The sequence below is a fragment of the Cibotium barometz genome, chromosome 36 (genome assembly GCF_041138505.1).
Source record: "Cibotium barometz isolate CiBa-2024 chromosome 36, ASM4113850v1, whole genome shotgun sequence".
In the NCBI taxonomy this organism is placed as follows: domain Eukaryota; kingdom Viridiplantae; phylum Streptophyta; class Polypodiopsida; order Cyatheales; family Cibotiaceae; genus Cibotium; species Cibotium barometz.
The window spans coordinates 50,801,428-50,821,324 of NC_141081.1; the positions used below are offsets into that span (position 1 = coordinate 50,801,428).

Genomic DNA, 19,897 nt, shown 5'->3' on the forward strand with positions numbered 1-19,897 from the left:
TCAGTAATCACTTCTACATCAATATTGGAAGGGGATATTGGCTCGTTTAGAAGTGGAGGAGATGCAGGAATAGGAGAAGCAAGTCATAGCAACCTCAAAATTGTATTGGCTCTGAAACTATAGACGTAGTCAGAGCCAAAACTATCTTCTTGCATCTGCAATAAAGAAAATATTATTTTCAGAATCTGATTGCATTTATGTTGAAAAATAGAAAATTTGAAGATTGTAAATCTTTTGACTTACAAACTCGGGCTGCTTCTCTCCAAAGTAGGAGTCCAACATGTATTTAGCTGTTAAGTAATCTCCATCCACAAGAATATGGGTCTGTTTGTTGTGGTGTCTATAAATGAAATTATGAAAATTTAAATAAAGATAAACAGTTCTCTATATAGAATGAGAAGATAAAATAAGATTGGTGTTCTTCCACAAACCTGCAATGCAATTGGTTCAATCAAGTTGAGTAAATTTGTATTTGGAGGACATAAGTCCAGGGCATCAAAAAGTCTTTTCAAGACACTACAATACCAAAGGAAATGTGAGAACTATCCAAGATTCTTTGATATTAGCATTCTCCATACTCCAAAGTTTCATGAGAATACATTAAGGATAAGACTTACAGGCCTAGCTCCTTGTGGGTACCCTGAAGAGAGTTAAATGTATAACATCTCTTTTGTTCAAGGTCAATGGAAACAAAACTCCAATGAGAGCTACAAAAAGTAGAATAATAATATAAGGACCAGAAAGATAAAGGAACCAAAAAAGCAAAGTACTGTTAAATCTAAAATCTAGGTGTACTTACTTAGAGTGGTATGGTAGGAAGATGACATCAACTACTTCAAAATTGCAGTAATTGAACCATTTTGCAATGTCTGCACTGCTCTCTATGTGATCTCTGAGCTTGAAAGAGATTCCTGGATCAGTGATGAAGATCCTGTGCATAACCCCAGGATGCAATTTGCTCTTGAACATGCTGCACAAGGAAAGACTCAAGACTCAGTTTGAGATTCCTGGATCAGTGATGAAGATCCTGTGCATAACCCCAGGATGCAATTTGCTCTTGAACATGCTGCACAAGGAAAGACTCAAGACTCATTTTGAGATTGAAGAGGATTGATACTTTTGTAGAAAGAGAATAATCTTAGAAAATACTCACTAGAGAGTAGCCAGGATGAGAGTATCTGTCAGTACGTCTTTCTCGGGGGAAGAGCTTTTATACAGTCTCTAGTGAGCCTAAACTCCAAATCAAAATCAGTGGTCAGAGGCCCTGGGTGGCCATTCCCTTTCATGGTCTGCAAACAAAGTGATATTGATAGAGAAGAGGTCTGCCTTACATATTTTTGGTTATTATTCCGAAAAACAGTGCTCTAGAGTAGGATATTTTTTGTCATATACTGCCTATGCGCTCGCTGCTGGTGTAAAGAATCCTCTCAGGCTCGAGCCTTATGGCAAGCACAAACTTATACAGAACCGAGAGCCAGCACTATTGGGATCACCAGAGAAATTGGAGGAAGGAGAAAGTGCTCGAGAACCAACCTCACCAGAACAAGGAAGATCTCAGAGCACTCTGGTTTCATTGAAGAAAAAGAAGTCTCCAAGTAAAGTGAAAGGGAGGGTTCCCATTGGTAGACCTTGGGAGAAACCCTAAGGCCATTAGCTATAAGAACATTGTCATTGTATATTTAGCTTTAGAACAACAATTTATTTCTGCTGTATCTTTTGTATCCACCACACAAAAATTTGTAAATACACATTCTGTATTTTCTATGCATCAAAATTTGAGAAGTGTTTTCAATTATGAGATACACAATTTTTACACTTGTATTCTTCTGTATCCACCACAAAAGAATTGTAAACACACATTCTGTATTTCTATGCATCAAAATTTGAGAAGTGTTTTCAATTATGAGATTATGAGATACACAATATTTACACTTGTATTCTATCCACCCATTTGTGATCTACAAAGACCTTTGATTTCCTCCATTTAGCATGTCTCTTTGCTGCATTCGAACTCTCTAAAATTTTCTGTCTTCTCTGCTTCAAAGCTACTTGAAAGGCTATCTTGACTTGAGATGCATTGACCTTTCTCTTTGTTTTGATCTTTTGAAGTACGCCTCGATAAAACCATTGAAACACTTCCTTTAAGCTGTTGCCTTTTTGTTTTCCTCCAAAATGTTGTGTATGTCTAAATTGTAGGGCATCCATACTTTTTTACAAAGAATGGAAGATGGTTGTAGATAATATGCTGTTTGGACACAGAAAGAGTCTAGCATTAGAAAACACAGAAAATACAAATCATTTTGTTTTCAAAATTGAACAATTGGGTGGAAGTTAGTGTTGTCACCATGTAATGGGTTATATTGCAGGTTGTCCATGCTTCCTTCATTGCCTTTTCAAAATTCTTAACCTCTTCCTCAAATGCCTGTTGATCATTTTTGTTCCAAGAAACTTTGTCACAATAAACAAATAGCTTGTCCAACGATTTCCAGACCTCAGCCTTCACATCTCGTGCCATCCCATCTGCCTGATGATCTTTTACTGCATTGTGGACTTGCTTCCACACATTGTATTTTATTCTGGATACATATTGTGATTGTCTACCCTGTTTTCTTGTTGTATTTTGTGGACATGATAAAAACCTTCGGGCCTTTACTCCACCAATGGATGGCTTGATAGGTACCTCTTTACCATTTGTAGATTTCTTAAGATCTTTTGTTATATGAACATCTCCACCATGTAGACCAATTTGTGATAATACCGCTTCCAATGATTGTATTGCCTCTTTTCTTTTCACCTCAGGCCGAAGTTTCCAGGCAAATCCAATATATAGAAAAACAAGTTTCTCAATAATTATACACAATGCATGCAATGTGAAAATGTGAACATTGCATAATGGAATATCAAGAACTGCTTTAAAATTTGGATCTTCCTTGTCCCTATTGGGTGCTCTTCTCCACCATTTGAAATCCAAGACATGGGCTGGTTGTTTACAATACAAGCAAGGAGATTTGGAGTTACCCCCTTTACTGATATTGTACATACACTTCAATGTCTTAAAATCACCTACCATATGCCATTCTACCATATTGTACATACACTTCATATGTCTTAAAATCACCTACCATATGCCATTCTACTTGAAAATCACCTTTGCCTGGAACATGAAGATGACCACCTAAAATTTGACTCCTTATAGTTGAGGGTATATCTGTCTGGTAAAAAATCCAGTTAAGTGTTTCATGGTCCTCTGTCTTCACCTACCATTACAATAGAATGATATGGTAGAAGTTTATTAAAAAATATACATGTATATTCAACAAATACTAACACCAAAATAAGAAAATCCATACCTCAAATGATCCCACCACCATACATGTTTTTCTGATTGGACGCTAAAGTACTTTGAACTGGTCTTTGTGATTGATGGATCAAGTGGCCAATTCATCAAGGTAATAGTCACTCTTTCTATCTTCTTTTCCTTTACAATTTCACATTTGTCAAGCTTAACAACAAACTTTAAAACTCCTTTACATTCCTCAAGTGTGATGTTATAAAACTCCTCCATTCTTCTCTGTAATTGTTGCAGCTCCACAAAAATATTATTCAAAGGATCATATACAGACCTTCCTTTGGCCCCTTCATATACATTTTCGATATGTAAATATTGTCCAATGAAGTCATCTATTTCCTGATTTAGAAGACCTCTTTGGCGCCACACTGCTACTGGGGTGGGTAACAATACACTTTTTATCCGTTGATCTTTGAGAGTAGAAGATACGATGTTAAAGATTGAAGCATATCCTTTTCTACTCACCCCACTCATATCAAGAGCTTCTTGAATTTTTTGGACATCAACTCTACTTTCTGATATAAACTTTTCGACAGCATCACGTTTCACCCTTTTGAACTATTTTTAATCTATCAAGCTCTGCACGACAACTTTAGAGACTAAACCTTTTATTTGCTTCACTGCTGGAACAAGATTGGAATTTTCATTTACTTCACCAAGCCTTAAAATTTTCCTACAAGAAGAAAGAAACACATCTACAATTATACATTTTTAAATATATATAACTTCTCTACAATGAGACACTTATAACTCACCTTTAAAAGTTCATTGATTTACATTGAAATTTTTTGGTTACAGCATGGATATATTTATCTATGAAGTCATAAATTTTGGAACTTCCTCATTCGTTTAAACAATTTGGATGCAATAAAGAAATAAACATGCAAATACTTACATTTCTAGATGCTCATTAATGGAAGTTAACAATAAGATATCGTCATACCTTGCTTTTTGAATTCTGCGCTTACATCCTCCAGAGCCAGCCTTCAACTTTGCAAAATGTTTGGTCTCTAGAAATATGGTGTTGTGGCCTAATTAAAAAGGAAGCCAACAGCCCCTATAGTATAGAGCTCCATTTGCTCCACCCTTTGTAGCCGCTCCCCATGCACACCCAGTGCAGCCGCATTGACAATCGCATGTAGAATAGACTCCATATGGAGTGCAGGAGCAAACATCTCCATATGCAGGGCAAGGGCCTTTGTATGGAGAGCAAATGCAATAGAGAGAAATAGAGAGTAGAGAGAGGTAATTATGGGGAAGAGCAGACCTTTACGTGAGGTTAAAGCATTTTTCTAAAAGTTAGTGTCTTTGAGATGTGTGAGAGTCTTAATTTCTTTAAAATACTATTTTTTTGTTTGCACTAATAGTTTGGAGCTACTACCACATTAGAGATGTATTCTAGGCCATTGGGTTAACTTGTAAAATCACTTTATCCTCTTATTTTGAAATTTGCGTTGATTTTTATACAATTAAAAACTAAAAATAGGCTAAATTACTATTGTACACATAGTATAAGGCGCTCTAAAAATCTACATGGAATCATTGCTACCTATAGAACACGTGTACAATATATAATGGGGTTTTGAATATGGTGCATATGTCAAAAAAATAATTATAGATCAATTTTCCCCTTACTATGGCAGCATTGCCAAATTTCACTTTTGCAATAGGTTACATGAATATTACACTTTGAAAGAGTTAATGGGTGTTCTTTAAAATCAAGGCTTTATAGCTACTTAAAATGTGAATTTGATCAAAATTTATATCCATTTTATATAAACACTGAGAAAACAATGTGAAATTTTGCTAATAATTGGACTTCAAAAATTTTGATAAATCTTCAAATTGAACTTATATTTTACAACCCTAAAAATCGTCAAGTTTTTTTTGGCTCATAAGGCAACTTTTTTTTTGATAGTAAGGCAGCATAGTTTTGTATTAAGAGAGAGACCACATTACAAAAGCCTCCAACCCAAAAATTCTCAAGTTTTTTTGGCTCATAAGCTAACTATATTATATTGATATCAAGATTCCTAAAATATTTTGTTAATGTCTTCAAATCAAACAAGTTGGTGAGTTAACGGGACATAAAAGTGTCCAAGGACACTTAAGTGTCCTTTTACCAAACTAGTGTTAAAAAGAAAACTAATTGCTAGTTGGGTTTCCTATTTCTCCACTTCTTTCTCAATTAACTTTATCCACTTCATCATCCTACTTCTTTCTCAATTGTATTTGACTTTATCCATCCTTAAAAGTCTCTCTCTCTCTAAGGTTGGTGTCACATTGGGACGTTGGCATAATTGGAAATCCTAGCTGGACCAATAAAAAATGGCACCCATCCCACAAGTTGTCACACTAGGACAACATCCATGTCTCATAGTGCTGAGTTGGACATCTAGCTAAGGGCCAACTTTGGTGCAAAGTGTGCCAGCCTCCCCAGGCCAGCCATCTTTTGGGCACGAATTTTGATTGGAGGATTAGGCGGGTTCTGCAGCTTTTCGTTAGAAAAGAGCTTCTCTCAGCTCGGCCCAATGTGACACCCATGTTGCCGGCCCACGTTTCTTACACTGGGACGTGGTGCCCATGAGCTGCCACCCCAGCATGACCGCCTGTCCCAGTGTGACATGGGCCTAAGTGATCTTTAGAGGTGAGCGCATGGGCTAAGATTTGAGTGCAAGCTAAGATTTGGGTTACACTCAAGGGGAGTGGGAGTAAACATCACTAGCTTGGAGCCTCCCTGAGGTGAGGGGGGATTACTCGAGAACATGAGTGAATATTGCTACTTCGGCTATGCCCTATCGCAAATGAAGGTATCGGAATCAAAGTAGGAGGGCTAATAGAATTTTATATTGTTTTTACGTTTTAAAAGCTTAACATTTTTTATTCTCATGAAGCAAATCTTTGGATCTCCACTTGTCGACAATCGATTACCTACCTGTCGGTTTCTTAGGATGTGTTCACGCGTTGGGTGACTCGCGATGGCTAGTGTGCAGGGCACTGGTGGTCGCAATGCGTTCACACGTATAGGTTTCCATTGGTGTGTGTGTCTCTATTTCCGTCGGATAGATCATTGTGGTGTCTTGGGATTGTGCTCTATTTCTGTCGTCGGATATCATTGTGGTATTTCCGTCGGAGTATTGGTGTGCGTCTCTCTGTTTCGGTCGGCAGATCATTGTGGTCTCTTAGTTGCGGGACTGGCCACTTGCCAATTGCATAAAACAAGACCGTTAGAGGCAAACGGGGGCACTGCCTTCTTGAGAGAGAGAAAGAGAGGTTGCCTAAAAATAGTAGAGAGAGAGAGAGAGATAAAAAAGCCTACTTTTTTTTCCTAAAAAAGCTCACTATTCGCCAAAAATATATAACTTTTTCATATGGATATGGTGACCCTATAGACGCTGTCTTAGAAGGCAGTGCCAACAAAACGTCCCCTTGCATTAATAACTACAACATGAGTGCTCCAAAATGTGGTCACTTCTCTCTCTTTCTTTAGAGGCAATCAAAGAGCGACACGTGGATGAAGCTCATTTCCGGATTTTGACAAAGTTCAAATTTAGAGGAGGCACTCGACAGAAGAGAACCCTAATCTCCATCGCAGCTGAGTTCCATCGCCATGGCTGCCTTCAACAAGATCAAGGTCCACAACCCCATCGTTGAAATGGATGGTAATCTCTCTCTTTCTCTCACATACACACACTCTCTCTTCACACACGTGCACATTCGTCTCTCTCTCTCTCTCTCTCTCTCTCCCAGAGTACTTCGTCTCCTTCTTACAGTACATATTGCTTCGGATAGTTCTCTCCCTCTTTCTCTCTCGTTCACACTCACACACATACACACAGTTAATTCTTCTCGTCTAGATGCTTACTGTGCTAGAAAAGGTCTCCTTTCACGTTCATTAAAATAAATGCGGAGCTTTTATCAGATCTAGAATTGAAAGAAGAGAAGGAAAGGATGACAAATCCGTTCTATCCATTGATAAAAAGTTTAAAGCTCTACACAGATCTGTGTCCTTTTATGGATTAGCTTACAAGCTCCAGGCTGCTTGCTTGTCAGATTTTTGTCGCCGAGTAATTTGGTTTGCACTAGATACCATCCCCTTTTCCTATACATGCTTTGCAGCTTTTACATGTTGGAAGGATGCATCCTTTTGAGAACTAAATAACATGTCAATGTCTTCTGCCAGCTAATCTCACCTCATAGTGATGTTTTCCAATATCTGATTTGATCTAAGTCGGTGATTGGTAAAGCAAAGATAGTTGTTCAATCACTGGACTCCAAGTCTGCATGAAAATTTAGGCCTTGAAGGCAATTTGAGCCACGAGCTTTCTCGGAATTGCTTGCCAACTGGAAGGAGGCAGATACTGATTTGAATTGAGTTTAGATGCTTAAGTGGAAGACCTACTGGAGATACACAGAAGGTTTTGCAGGCAAAAATATGAAGAAGGATTGTATTTTCTCAAGGCCGCATTATGTGGTTGTTTTTGGTTAAATTCCAGTAGCAGACCTGGTTGAAATTAAGAGAGTGTTCTGATCTGTTGTTTGCACACACCGCTGCTGGCAATCAGTGCTAGCATGCGTTTTTTTGCTCTGGACAAACCTTATGATAATCGAATGGGCAGTGAAGATGCGTTTAGGTTTGCCATTGCACCTGTTTCACTTCATAATTGGACACGTCCAGTTTTAAATTTGCATTTTTGTTCTTGCATGATCATCTTATCTCCAGTGGCTCCACACAGTTGTTTGTTTGGTTTTGAAATGTGATGTCTTTTGCAGTTGCTGTCTTTAAACTCAATGCTCTAATCTTTTCTTGCTGTTTTGTACTGGATACAGGTGATGAAATGACCAGGGTGATCTGGAAAATGATCAAGGACAAGGTATGGATAGCCTTTTGCTCGACGTTAGAATTGTAAACAGTTAAATAATGCCAATCGATTGGTTTGAAGGGTTTTCGATCCTGATTCTGGGTGGGTCTATGCAGCTTATTCTACCATTCCTCGATTTGGACATAAAATATTTTGATTTGGGGTTAGAACATAGAGATGCCACTGATGATCATGTGACAGTAGAGTCAGCTTTGGCCACAAAAAAGTAATCACTGGACTTTCCCGTGTTTTCATGTTTGACGTTGTTTCAAGCTGTTTTTGTGCAAGCCCGGAAAAGCCTGCAGCAGATGCATGCATGTTTAGAGTGGGAATGCACCCTGTTTACGGTTTGTCAAGGGAGCACTGCTTTAGTTAGTCCTTCGGATGCATTCATCAGACCCATATATCAGCACAATGCTGTTTTCTGATTTCTTATCTGGTGACAAGAGTTGATTGCAAGCTAAACTTTTCACTCTCTCAAACTCCAGGTACAATGTTGCTATCAAATGTGCAACTATTACTCCTGGTGCGTCAAAACATTGAAAGACTGTCAAATGTATTATCTTCAAATATGTGTTTTTGCATGCATGCCTTGACAGCAAGAGCACCGTTTTGTCATTTCAGATGAAGCAAGAGTAAAGGAATTTGGACTTAAGCTCACCATTCGAAACATTTTGAATGGTGAGCATAGGAATTGTTTTTGTTCTCCTGTATGCCAGTGTGGTGACATTAATTAAGAGGTGCTTAATAATGTTTACCTCTTCTTGTAGGCACTGTGTTCTACTTGGTTACTTAAAATCAGTAGTCCATTATCTGCAGGCTGGACCAAGCCCATCTGCATTGGAAGGCATGCTTTTGGCGATCAATACAGAGCCACTGACACAGTTATTAAAGGGCCTGGGAAGCTGAAGCTAGTTTTTGGTGAGTTGGTTGAGAATGCAGTTTACCCTTTACCCTATTACCTTGATAAGTGTGTGTGCGTGTGGAGTGCGTGTGTGAGAGCATATCTTGATACAGAGTTCTACACCCACTATTGGCCACTGATGAAGTTATTGGGGATGTCGTAGTATCTAGTCCATACTATGCATAATGAAGTTGATGGCTATATAGTCTTGTGGTTGACTACCATGAGCATATAACATGCATGTTGCTAAAAGGTGAATTCGGGCATGTTCCTAGATTCATCTTGGTATATATATAAGAAAGCCAAGGTGTTTTTGGAATCCATATCTGTGAGTGAGCTAGTGAGTTAGGGCCTCCTTATTGACAAGTTACCTGGCTTCGCAGTTCCTTCACAAGGAGGTGGAACTGAAGAGATGGAGGTGTTTGATTTTCAAGGAGCTGGTGGTGTAGCTTTGAGCATGTATAACACTGATGAGGTATTTCATTTTTATATGGTTGCTTTGAAGCTCTGCGTGTGGCAGATATCGCCTCAATCAATGACTGAGTTGAACCGGAGTACTTTCTTTTTGTTTTTGAAGTCAATTCGCAGTTTTGCGGAAGCCTCCATGGCGATGGCTTTAGAGAAGAAATGGCCTCTTTATTTGAGCACAAAGAATACAATCCTGAAGAAGTATGATGGGAGGTAATGCTCTGTCTCATCATCTACTTGAGAGTTTGATCTTCTACTTTTCTCTATCACAAGAAGTTTTGGGCATTCTCCCTTGCGGGAAAGAGGCCACCTTTCCCTTATGTTCCCCTATAGTGTTCAACATCATGAGCTTCTGCAGGTGAGGCTCCGCATATCTCACTAGGTGCGGTGGGGGCCGCCCCCCCACCGCACCTAGCTAGGTATGTGGAGCCTCGCCTGCAGAAGGTCACGATGTTGTCATAGTCCACAAACTGGAAATTATAGTGGGAACTTGTCTAAAACTTCTTGTGTATTACATTGTAAGCAAACGGAGTCTTGCAACATGTATCGTGATCAATTTATTCTTATGTTATTCTACAACTAACCATTTCACAGGTTCAAAGACATCTTCCAGGAAGTGTATGAAGCTGGCTGGAAGTCCAAATATGAGGAAGCTGGTATTTGGTGAGTACTCAAAAACTGCCAGGGCCTTTACATTAATTCTCTTACATGTGATGTCGGGTGTCTAACTAATCTTTGTACCCTTGCAGGTATGAGCATAGGCTTATTGACGATATGGTTGCATATGCCATGAAAAGTGAAGGTGGATATGTGTGGGCTTGCAAAAATTATGATGGTGATGTGCAGAGTGATTTTCTGGCTCAAGGTGAAGCTTGGTGTTTCAGTGCTGTGGTTGGGTCTTCATATCCTGTTTTAGCGTGTTGCTGAAAGTGTGTCGTTGTGACAATAGGTTTCGGATCACTTGGACTTATGACATCAGTACTAGTAAGCCTCTTCATTTTTCAAGGGATATGTGTGTAACCCTTGCAAGCTAAGCCTGGACTGCTCTCTTGTCCCATGCGTTGACTGCTCTCATCTTATGCTTTGTGTTACCCTCTATTCGGTTGGTCTATGTACTTTTGCATTAAGTGGGTTTTGAATTTGTGTAGGTGGCTCCTGATGGCAAGACAATTGAGGCAGAGGCTGCACACGGGACAGTAACACGACATTACAGGGTTCACCAAAAGGGTGGGGAAACAAGCACCAACAGTATTGCTTCTATTTTTGCCTGATCTCGGGGTCTTGCTCACAGGTAGGTGATCGACTCTCCGCTAGGATTTACCTGATTAATGTGTTTCTTGAAAGAGTATCCACGTATGCTTATATTATGTTTACTTCATGTTGTAGGGCACAGGCAGAGCTGAAGGACTTTTGTGAGAAGCTAGAAGCTGCGTGTATTGAGACGGTGGAAGCTGGAAAAATGACCAAGGATTTGGCTCTTCTGATTCATGGCTCCAGGTAAGGGTCTACTCATATCACGAAAATGTCCAGTCTGGTGCATTTCTCTATGCCTATGCTTACCTGCTTTGGTTATGCCAGGGTGTCCAGGGACAGTATTTGAACACAGAAGAGTTTATTGATGCTGTTGCTAAAGATTTGGCTCAAAAGCTGTTTGCATAAGAAAGGTTTTCACGAGTTCCTTCGCCTGTGGTTATTGTGAAATTGCAAATGATGAATGTGTTATTTTGGGATGTATATAGCTGTTTATGAGATGAGATTCGTGTATCATGGGTATCCGTTTGTGATGTGTCTTCTTAAGTTGTGGTTATTGTGAAATTGCAAAATGAAAATTTTTTTATTTTGGGATCACAGGCTGCATTTCCCCTTGTGGGAAAGAGGACCTTTTTCCTTTATGTTTCCCTACATTGTTCAACATCATGAGCCTCTGCAGATGAGGCTCCGCATACCTAGCTAGGTGCAGTGGGGGTCTGGCCCCGGTCCCCCCCTCCCCCCACCGCACCTAGCTAGGCATGCTATGCCTCGCCTGCAGAAGCTCATGATGTTGTCGTAATCTGCAAAGTGCGAACTGTAGTGGGAAAATGTTTAAAACTTCTTGTGGATATATCAAGATGTTTATGAAGTGAGATTTGCGTATCTGTTTGTGATGTGTCTGGGTATTTTTTTTGGCAGGTGATGTCCCACAGTTTTGTTTCTGAGGACCTTCAGCAGGTTGTGCTGTGTAGTTTTAGGAATAAAAGGCAGTTGGGGGATTTCAACTTTTTGGCGCCTTTCTCAAGATGCTAAGTGACGAAGAGGTCTGTTTGACATTTTATTGTCCTTGGAAGATCCCCGAGTAAGAACTCCAATAAAATGGTCCTTTTTGGAGTCAGCGGATTTATTGCGAGTGCAGATTAGCTGCTGGTGACACTTACCACAGCTTTTGATTTGAATATAGCATTGCATCTTTCATGCACCTCTTGTTTTTTACAGTACCAAACTTTAGTGTTGTTATGTTGGCTTACCAAATCAGAATTCTAGACACACACATTCAAACCATTTTTAAGCAGCCTTTTTTGTTTTTGAATTTTGTGAATGTGTACTCGTAGTGTTTATATACATGTGTGTGCGCGTGCACGCTCGCATGTGGAATCTGCACACACTCGCATGCCACAATCTTAAGCAAGCAGTGGAATCTGGTTTCCCCCCCCCCCCTTTTGGTCTGAAAGGTTAGCCAAGTGTAAACATGTTTGTGGTGAAAGCCTCATCATACAAAAGATTTTAGAAAAATTTTGCCGACGTATTTGTTCATGTAATTTATCAATGCACTCACAGTGGTAAATTTTCTCTTTGCATATGATCCAAATTGAAGTATTTACTTGAAGGTTTATATAGCATCTCAGATCTGGTTTGTCTTCAGTGCTCTCAGAAACATTCGCACCAATTCGGTCTTTTGTTTTCACCTTCACTCACCCCCAGTCTTAATGCATGTACACCTAATTTTGGGTTGCTTTGACAATCCTCTATCGCACATTCAAAATCTCATCTATTTGAAGCGTTTGACGAGTGAAAAGGAAGTGTGTTGTGTGGTCCCCTTATGGCATTTATTATACATTGCCAATAGGATTTCACCTGCAGATCCAGTTTTGTTTCGAGACATGTTCCAAAGTAGTGAGTGTGTTATGTTTCCCAACAAACATGATGGTAGACTGCTGCAATTTGTAAGTTTAAGTTGGAATTTGTTGGTTTTCTTGATCTGAAAAGCATTAAGTAAATTGATGATCAAATGTGTCCATTGTACTAAATTTTTTGTAATTGCGGTATGTTGTGGTTTGCCTTTGACATGCCTTTTAATTGCTTCAAGTTCTATCTAAAATGAAAAAGAGCAACTCTTTCAAGGGTAAATAATGACACATTGGTCCTCTGGTCGAAGGCCATTGCGCACTGGAGTAGAAAGTTGGTAATTTGTATCACCATTTTTTCTTTTTGTGAATCTTTAAGCTCTGTCACATGCATTCCAGAGCTATTCTTGTACTAATGCACATAGATATTTAGCATTGTGGCCACTTGTCTACCCTTGGGTGGGTAATGGGTGGCGTCAAAGCTTGGTCCCGTTGGTATTAGCTCTTTTGTGAGAGTTGCAAGCCTCAAGGAGATGTGAGAGAGAGAAGTTATCCATGACTAATATTATACGTTAATCCTGATGGCCTATAATACATCCCCCATGTAGTAGTTACCAACATAAAATTTATGTTTTATTTTAGTTTTTTTCTTTTTTTGGCGTTCCATCTGATTCTCAATAGATAATAAAGGCACCAAGGTCTACTTTACAATAATATCACCATCTTGTATTTATATTTTAGTCAAGTAGTGTGCGAAAAGCCTATAACAAAGAATTAATTGGAAAGATGTCACGTGATATGGACATACAAAACCTTCTTCAATTTTACCTAAAAGGGACACTTATATCTCATACTACTAGAGTTGACTAGCTACTTTACAATAATATCACCATCTTGTATTTACATTTTAGTCAAGTAGTGTGCGAAAAGCCTATAGCAAGAATTAATTGGAACGATGTCACGTGATATGGACATACAAAACCTTCTTTAATTTTACCTAAAAGGGACACTAGTGTGGAGGGAATTGGCACTATCCAGAAGAGAGAGAGAGAGAGAGAGAGAGAGAGAGAGGGTTAAATAATGAAAAGCAAAGTTTAGAACAATGAGGCTTTAAAAAAAGTGTATCTCTTGTTGTTGTTGAAAATGGTGAATATAAAAAATTAAAACAACAAACAACAGAAAGAAAGTTAAAATATAAAGTAAGCTTGATGTAAGCACTTAATCTAAAATAATAGTATGGTGGGAGTTGGAACTTGGCACTACCTCCCTTGATTTATAAACATAAAGAAAAGTGCCCTTTTTTCCCGTTTCATAAAAGTACTTCCAGACTTCCACCAGTGTTGAAGGAATGTTGGAAGTGTCATTGTTCATAGAGTACTTGGGTAAAAGATACTTTGCACCAATTTGTTGTCAATTGCTTCTACATTGCTCAAATCTTTTGCTAATGAACATCATGTTATAAGCCAAATTAGAATATTGAGTTATTATATGATTAAAAAAAAACACACGTCTAAATACACACACACACACTCTCTCTCTAACATAGACTTTGGCAACTTTGCTTGGATGCATACCTCATGCTATCCAAGTTCAAAATATCTTTGGAGCTCGATCATTATTGACATATTTGACTACAAGACATAATAATTTGACCCTCCTATACACACTAAAACTTAATTTGACCACCCTCGTAATAATTAAAGCCACTGATGTGGCTTTAATTATTAGGGGAGTTCTACCTTAGAAGGCTCCCTCCTACCATGTGGCTCTTGTCTCTCCTCCTGTCTCTCCTTTGCTCCTGAGAAAGGAGAGGCTCTGAAGCGCTCCTTTCAGAGATAGAGACAGAGAGAGAGATAGAGAGAGAGAGAGGGAGGGAGGGGGTAGAGAGAGAGAGAGGACGAACAGAGGAAGCGATGGCAAAGAGACAGTCTTCAACAGAGAGAGAACCTCACTGCGATTGAACAAGGGAGAGAGGGAGAGAGAGAGAGAGAGAGAGAGAGAGAGAGAGAAAAGTTCTCAAAGAGCTTGCATCACGAGAGAGAGAGAGAGAGAGAGAGAGAGAGAGAGAGAGAGAGAGAGAGAGAGAGGACGTGGTTGGAGAGGCGCGGTACCCTGAGGGGGGGGGAGAGAGAGAGAGAGAGAGAGAGAGGACGTGGTTGGAGAGGCGCGGTACCCTGAGGGGAGAGAGAGAGAGAGAGAGAGAGAGAGAGAGAGAGAGAGAGAGAGAGAGAGAGTATAGAAGGTGGGCACATGTCCATTCCATTTTAGAAAGGTGGGCATCTCATGCCCTTTAAAAAAAAACAAACCTTTCACAAAACAAAACCTTTCATTTCTTCTCCAAAACTATTTAATTCAACACTAAAACAAGATTTGGGTGCCCTATTGCTTGGATTAGTTTCATGTTTAGGTGCAATGCAAGAGATGAAGCTCTATGAGGGAAGCCTCATTGTGCTTTTGCAAAAACACTACATTTGGCATACAAATCTAGATAGTTGCAAGAGCATTTCATACATAAATTTGTTGCACCACTAGAGCAAAACTCTCTCTCTCTCTCTCACACACACACACACACACACATACACACACACACACGCACGCACGCACACACACACATACATGTCCACATGTAGATACCAAATTAACAAATAGGTGTTGTGTGTTCGATATATAGTTTTTATACTAGGCATTCGATTATGCTTGATGCACATTTGGTACATAACAATCTTCGACTATTTATTTGATTGAAAGGAGTCAATGCTCACCATCTTGGAACAATTTGGACCTGTCGAAAAGCCAAGATACTAAATTTTACTCTCTCTAGCTCTCTAAAACTTCCATGCTTTAATTTCTCTTTTCTCGTTTCTCAACATTATTGGGTAATTTAAAGGTGAGAAAATAGTTGAAAACTACACCCCCCCTCTTTTCTCTCTTTCTCAAAATTTTTAGCGGTCTATAAAGGATTCTTCTTCTTCTCTCCCCCCTCTCTCTCTCATCCTTTTTTACACCAGGATGGTAGAAGATTTACATCAAAAGCATCGGCCCCGGGTTTTGCTTCAACCTTGCTTGGAAATGCTAACGTAAGATTATGGTTAATGAGAATCTTACCAAACCTTTCACCCTTGATCCACCTCCCCCTCTCTTTCCATTCTTATGAAGGGCTCTAGAGAAAAGATAATGGATAAAAATTATGGGATGACCTAAAAATATTGATTAAGAAAAAAAAAGTCAAGGCAGAGAGATTATATTAATAATAGAGAAAAGAGAGAGATGTGGGGGCTTTTTACAAGGAAGCCTAACCTGTACACATCAAAGAGAAGACCGGAGCCACTAGCAAAAAAAGGTCCAGATCCACTAGTCCGGAGACCCAAAACAGACCGGAGACCCAAAACAGGAGCAAAAAAGGGTCTGGAGCCACTTGCAACCTAGAATCCACGCCCAAAGGTGGACAAAATCTCCTAACAAAGTTGACTATCATATCTAAAGGATGTTCCTGAGCCTAGCCACTTGGAAGATCTGTGCAGACACCTCCGCATTATTGTTGAGGCAGTCTTCATAGGTCTTGATCTCTTCCTTATACAACTTGTAGTCGGTTATCCTTGCTTCTGATATCATCTTGAGGAGTTGGAGCATTGATTCACACAAAGCTTTCCCAACAGCCAGTCTATCTCTGGAGGCCTGAGCTTGAGCCTGGATTTTTCTTTTTTCCTCTAGGTTAGAGCACATGTTCTATTTGACCTAAACACATAAGAGTTTCTTTGGAGCCAAATGCACCAAAGAAGCTCACACCTAATACTACCCCACATTCTCTGAGAACATCCTAAACACATAAGAGTTTCTTTGGAGCCAAATGCACCAAAGAAGCTCACACCTAATACTACCCCACATTCTCTGAGAACATCCTAAACACATAAGAGTTTCTTTGGAGCCAAATGCACCAAAGAAGCTCACACCTAATACTACCCCACATTCTCTGAGAACATCCTACATAATCTCCCAGCAGGACTTGTTGCCAAGTGAGAGGCCCTTTTTTCAAGGGGGATAGGCAAAGTTCAACTAGCTGAATGAGGGGTTTGGAGAGGGGCACTCAAAAAAGAGATGAATAATGCTTTCCTCTACTCTATGGCATTTGGGGCACCATCCATTGTTCACTCCTATTTTTTTGGTTCTCTTGTTTGCCCAGACGACATGATGAAGAATCATCCATAGTAGAAAGGACTTTTTGGGTTCAATGTGGGCACCCCAGCAAGCTTGAAATTGGGCATGCCATTTCTTCGTGTCCCAGAGAAAGTGCCATTTATCATTGAGTTTGACATTAATGGGGGGTTTGAAGCAGGATCTAGGGATTGGCAAAAGGTTGGACGCATCTTTCCACGTGAAGGATCTGTGATGCACCTGATAATTAGGTAGCATGAGTCTAGTTTTTTCAGGAGACCAGAGGGAGATCCTTTGGTATAATAGTGCTGCTACTGAGTTAGACAGACCCAATCTGTCTTTTAACTCCTTCGAGGTATACCGTCTATGCTCCTGTCCATGCCAGGATTTGAAGATTTTTATTTAGAGTTGTGTTTCCCTCCAGAGCATTCCATGCCTTCCACAGACTTTTCACCAGTGGGCTACCAGAAGCTTTGATGGGGTATTTGCTGAAGAACACGGTGATTCTTGGGATGTCTTTTAGATACTTCACTTCCATGACAGAGTATTTGTTTGCAGCAAAAATCCCCACTCTTCCCTAGGGGACTCCCAACTTTTGAGAATCCATTTGGAGGCCATTCTGTTTTCCATGAAGAACACGGTGATTCTTGGGATGTCTTTCAGATACTTCACTTCCATGATGAGAGAGTATTTGTTTGCAGCAAAAGTGCCCACTCTTCCCTAGGGGACTCCCAACTTTTGAGAATCCATTTGGAGGGCCATTCTGTTTTCCAGATCCACAATGTTAGCCACTCCGAGTCCTCCATGTTCTTTCCTTAATATGCATATATCCCATTTAATTAACCTTGGGGATCTTGTACTTGAAAGGGTCCCCAGCCCAGAGAAAGTTTATACAAAGCGTGTTCATATCCTTAAGGGCTTTATCCAGAGGTCTCTAGCACGAAAGAAAGAAGGTTGTTGCTGGGATCAAAAAGTGGTTTAGCACCATGATTCTTCCTACGAATGATAGTTGGCAATCCCTCCATCTGTCAAATTTGGCCTTCAGTCTGTTTTGAATCCAACATCATCTCTGTTTGAACGGATGCCTTAGCAGCCTGAATATAGATCCATTAGGGATCACTTTGCAGCCCTAATCCAAAATCCAATGCCGAGGGCGAGGGGCAGGGGTTGATTGAAGTCTTAATCCCTGTTTTGTCATGATTGAAGACAAATTAATGGATCAAAGGCAATCAAAGGCAAACTAAGAGGGAAACCCAAATGTGTCTTCAACAAATGGGCTCATACACAATGATGAGGAGTCCATTAAACACTTTTGGCAATGCTGGAGGTTTTCTCCATAGCATTAAATATCAAATTTTAATTATATTGCTCATAATGTATAATTTAAACTTAGGGCCTTACACATTGCAGTAACGCCTGCTATTTGAGTTTTTTGTCACCAATCATTTTTTGCCAGGGTGATGATAACACACTGCCAAAACTTCACACATATGGCGTCCGCCTGGCAACCTAGTCAGTGCCAAATCTTGGAGGGTTTTGGACGGCATGTACTATGTTCATACATATACATGCATACACACGTGTGTGTTTGTGTGCCCATTCACTGTAACTCCTGTTGAGATATCAAGCTCAACCCATGGTCCACCTGGCTGATTCCCCACCCACATTCATCAGTGACACGTGGTAGTGGATACGAGGATCTTTGCCAATGATACTACAACTAGACTTCACCGACGGGTCTACCTTACTGAGAGTGATGGCACACTTATCTTGCTAGCTCACTCACTAGCGGTTTCACATTGACCGTTGTACATACCACTACATATGCTGTTGTCTCTGTATGTTTGTAGATTTCTTATCTATCATGGTGGTGATGTGAAGAAGAAGAAGATTTCAGTCTCCTTCCTTGTGTACTCTATTCTAGGGTTTTGTGTGTGTGTGTGCTTGCAAGAGCTCAAGCTCTCTCCTTCTCGATCTCTTTTCATGGTATCAGAGCCTGGTGTGGCTAAGGAGCTGTGAGTAGCAAGCAGGAGCAGTGGAAGAAGCAGTCTAGGGCAAGAGCTTCATCATCTTTTCCCCCTTGTGCCCTACTACACCATAGGTGGTGGTCATCCCAGGAGGCGCCGGCAAGAAGCTCGGATTGAGGAGCTTCCTTCACAAGCATGTGCGACTTGGTGTTGTGCTCAGACCTTTAGGTCTTGGTGTTGTGCTCAGACCTTTAGGTCTAAAATTTTGCGGGCATTTTTGTATTTCGGGCACGTTTGGACCTCCGTTTTTGCGTTGGAGTGCGTTCGCGTGCTCTCGAGTTTGTTTCGGGTTTTTACAGGTTTCTGATATTCAGAGTGCAGACATCAGATTTAAGCATACAGACAGTGTACACGCTGCGCATAAGAGTATTGCAGGTGTTATTTGGTGTATGCATGCATATTGTGGTGATTGGCAGTGACATACTGCGTGTTTTGGGTACCGTTGCTGCAGACAAATAGAGTACATTGTGCAGGTTTCTGACTATTTGTGAAAACAATGATGGACTTAACCAGGTTGTCAGTGAGAAGTTGGATAAAAACAACTTCCATGCTTGGAAGTTCAGAATGACCAACTTCTTGATGGGTAAAGGTTACTGGGGAATACATTGATGGTGACCAAGAGGATGCACCAGAACTACCTGAGGAGAATGCTACTGCTGTGCGCAGGTTAAAGCATTCAAGGACTGGAATCAAGAAGCAAGGAAGGTGATGTACTGGCTATCTGTTAGTGTACATGATAGCATGATTGGGCATTTCAGGATGCCGTTTCACCAAAGCAGGCTTGGGACAGGTTAGTATCATTTGATACAACTAATACAAAGGCAAGGAAGTTGCAGTTGAAGAATGACCTCCTGAATACAGTTAAGAAGGAGAACCTGTCAACAATCAATGACTACACCCTGAAGATAAAAAGTATATGTGAATCTCTCGTCTCTATTGGTGTTACAGTTGAGGATGATGACAAGGTTGAGGTATGCTTGCATGGCTTGACGCTTGCGTACAAGCAGTTTAAGACCTCTATTCAGACTCGGGAAAAC

General features: G+C 40.1%; 1 pseudogene; it reads left to right on the forward strand.

Annotated features, from left to right (window-relative positions):
• The first annotated feature begins 6,932 nt into the window (after nucleotides 1-6,932).
• Nucleotides 6,933-11,243, forward strand: LOC147618023 (isocitrate dehydrogenase [NADP]-like; annotated as a pseudogene).
• Nucleotides 11,244-19,897: the final 8,654 nt, after the last annotated feature.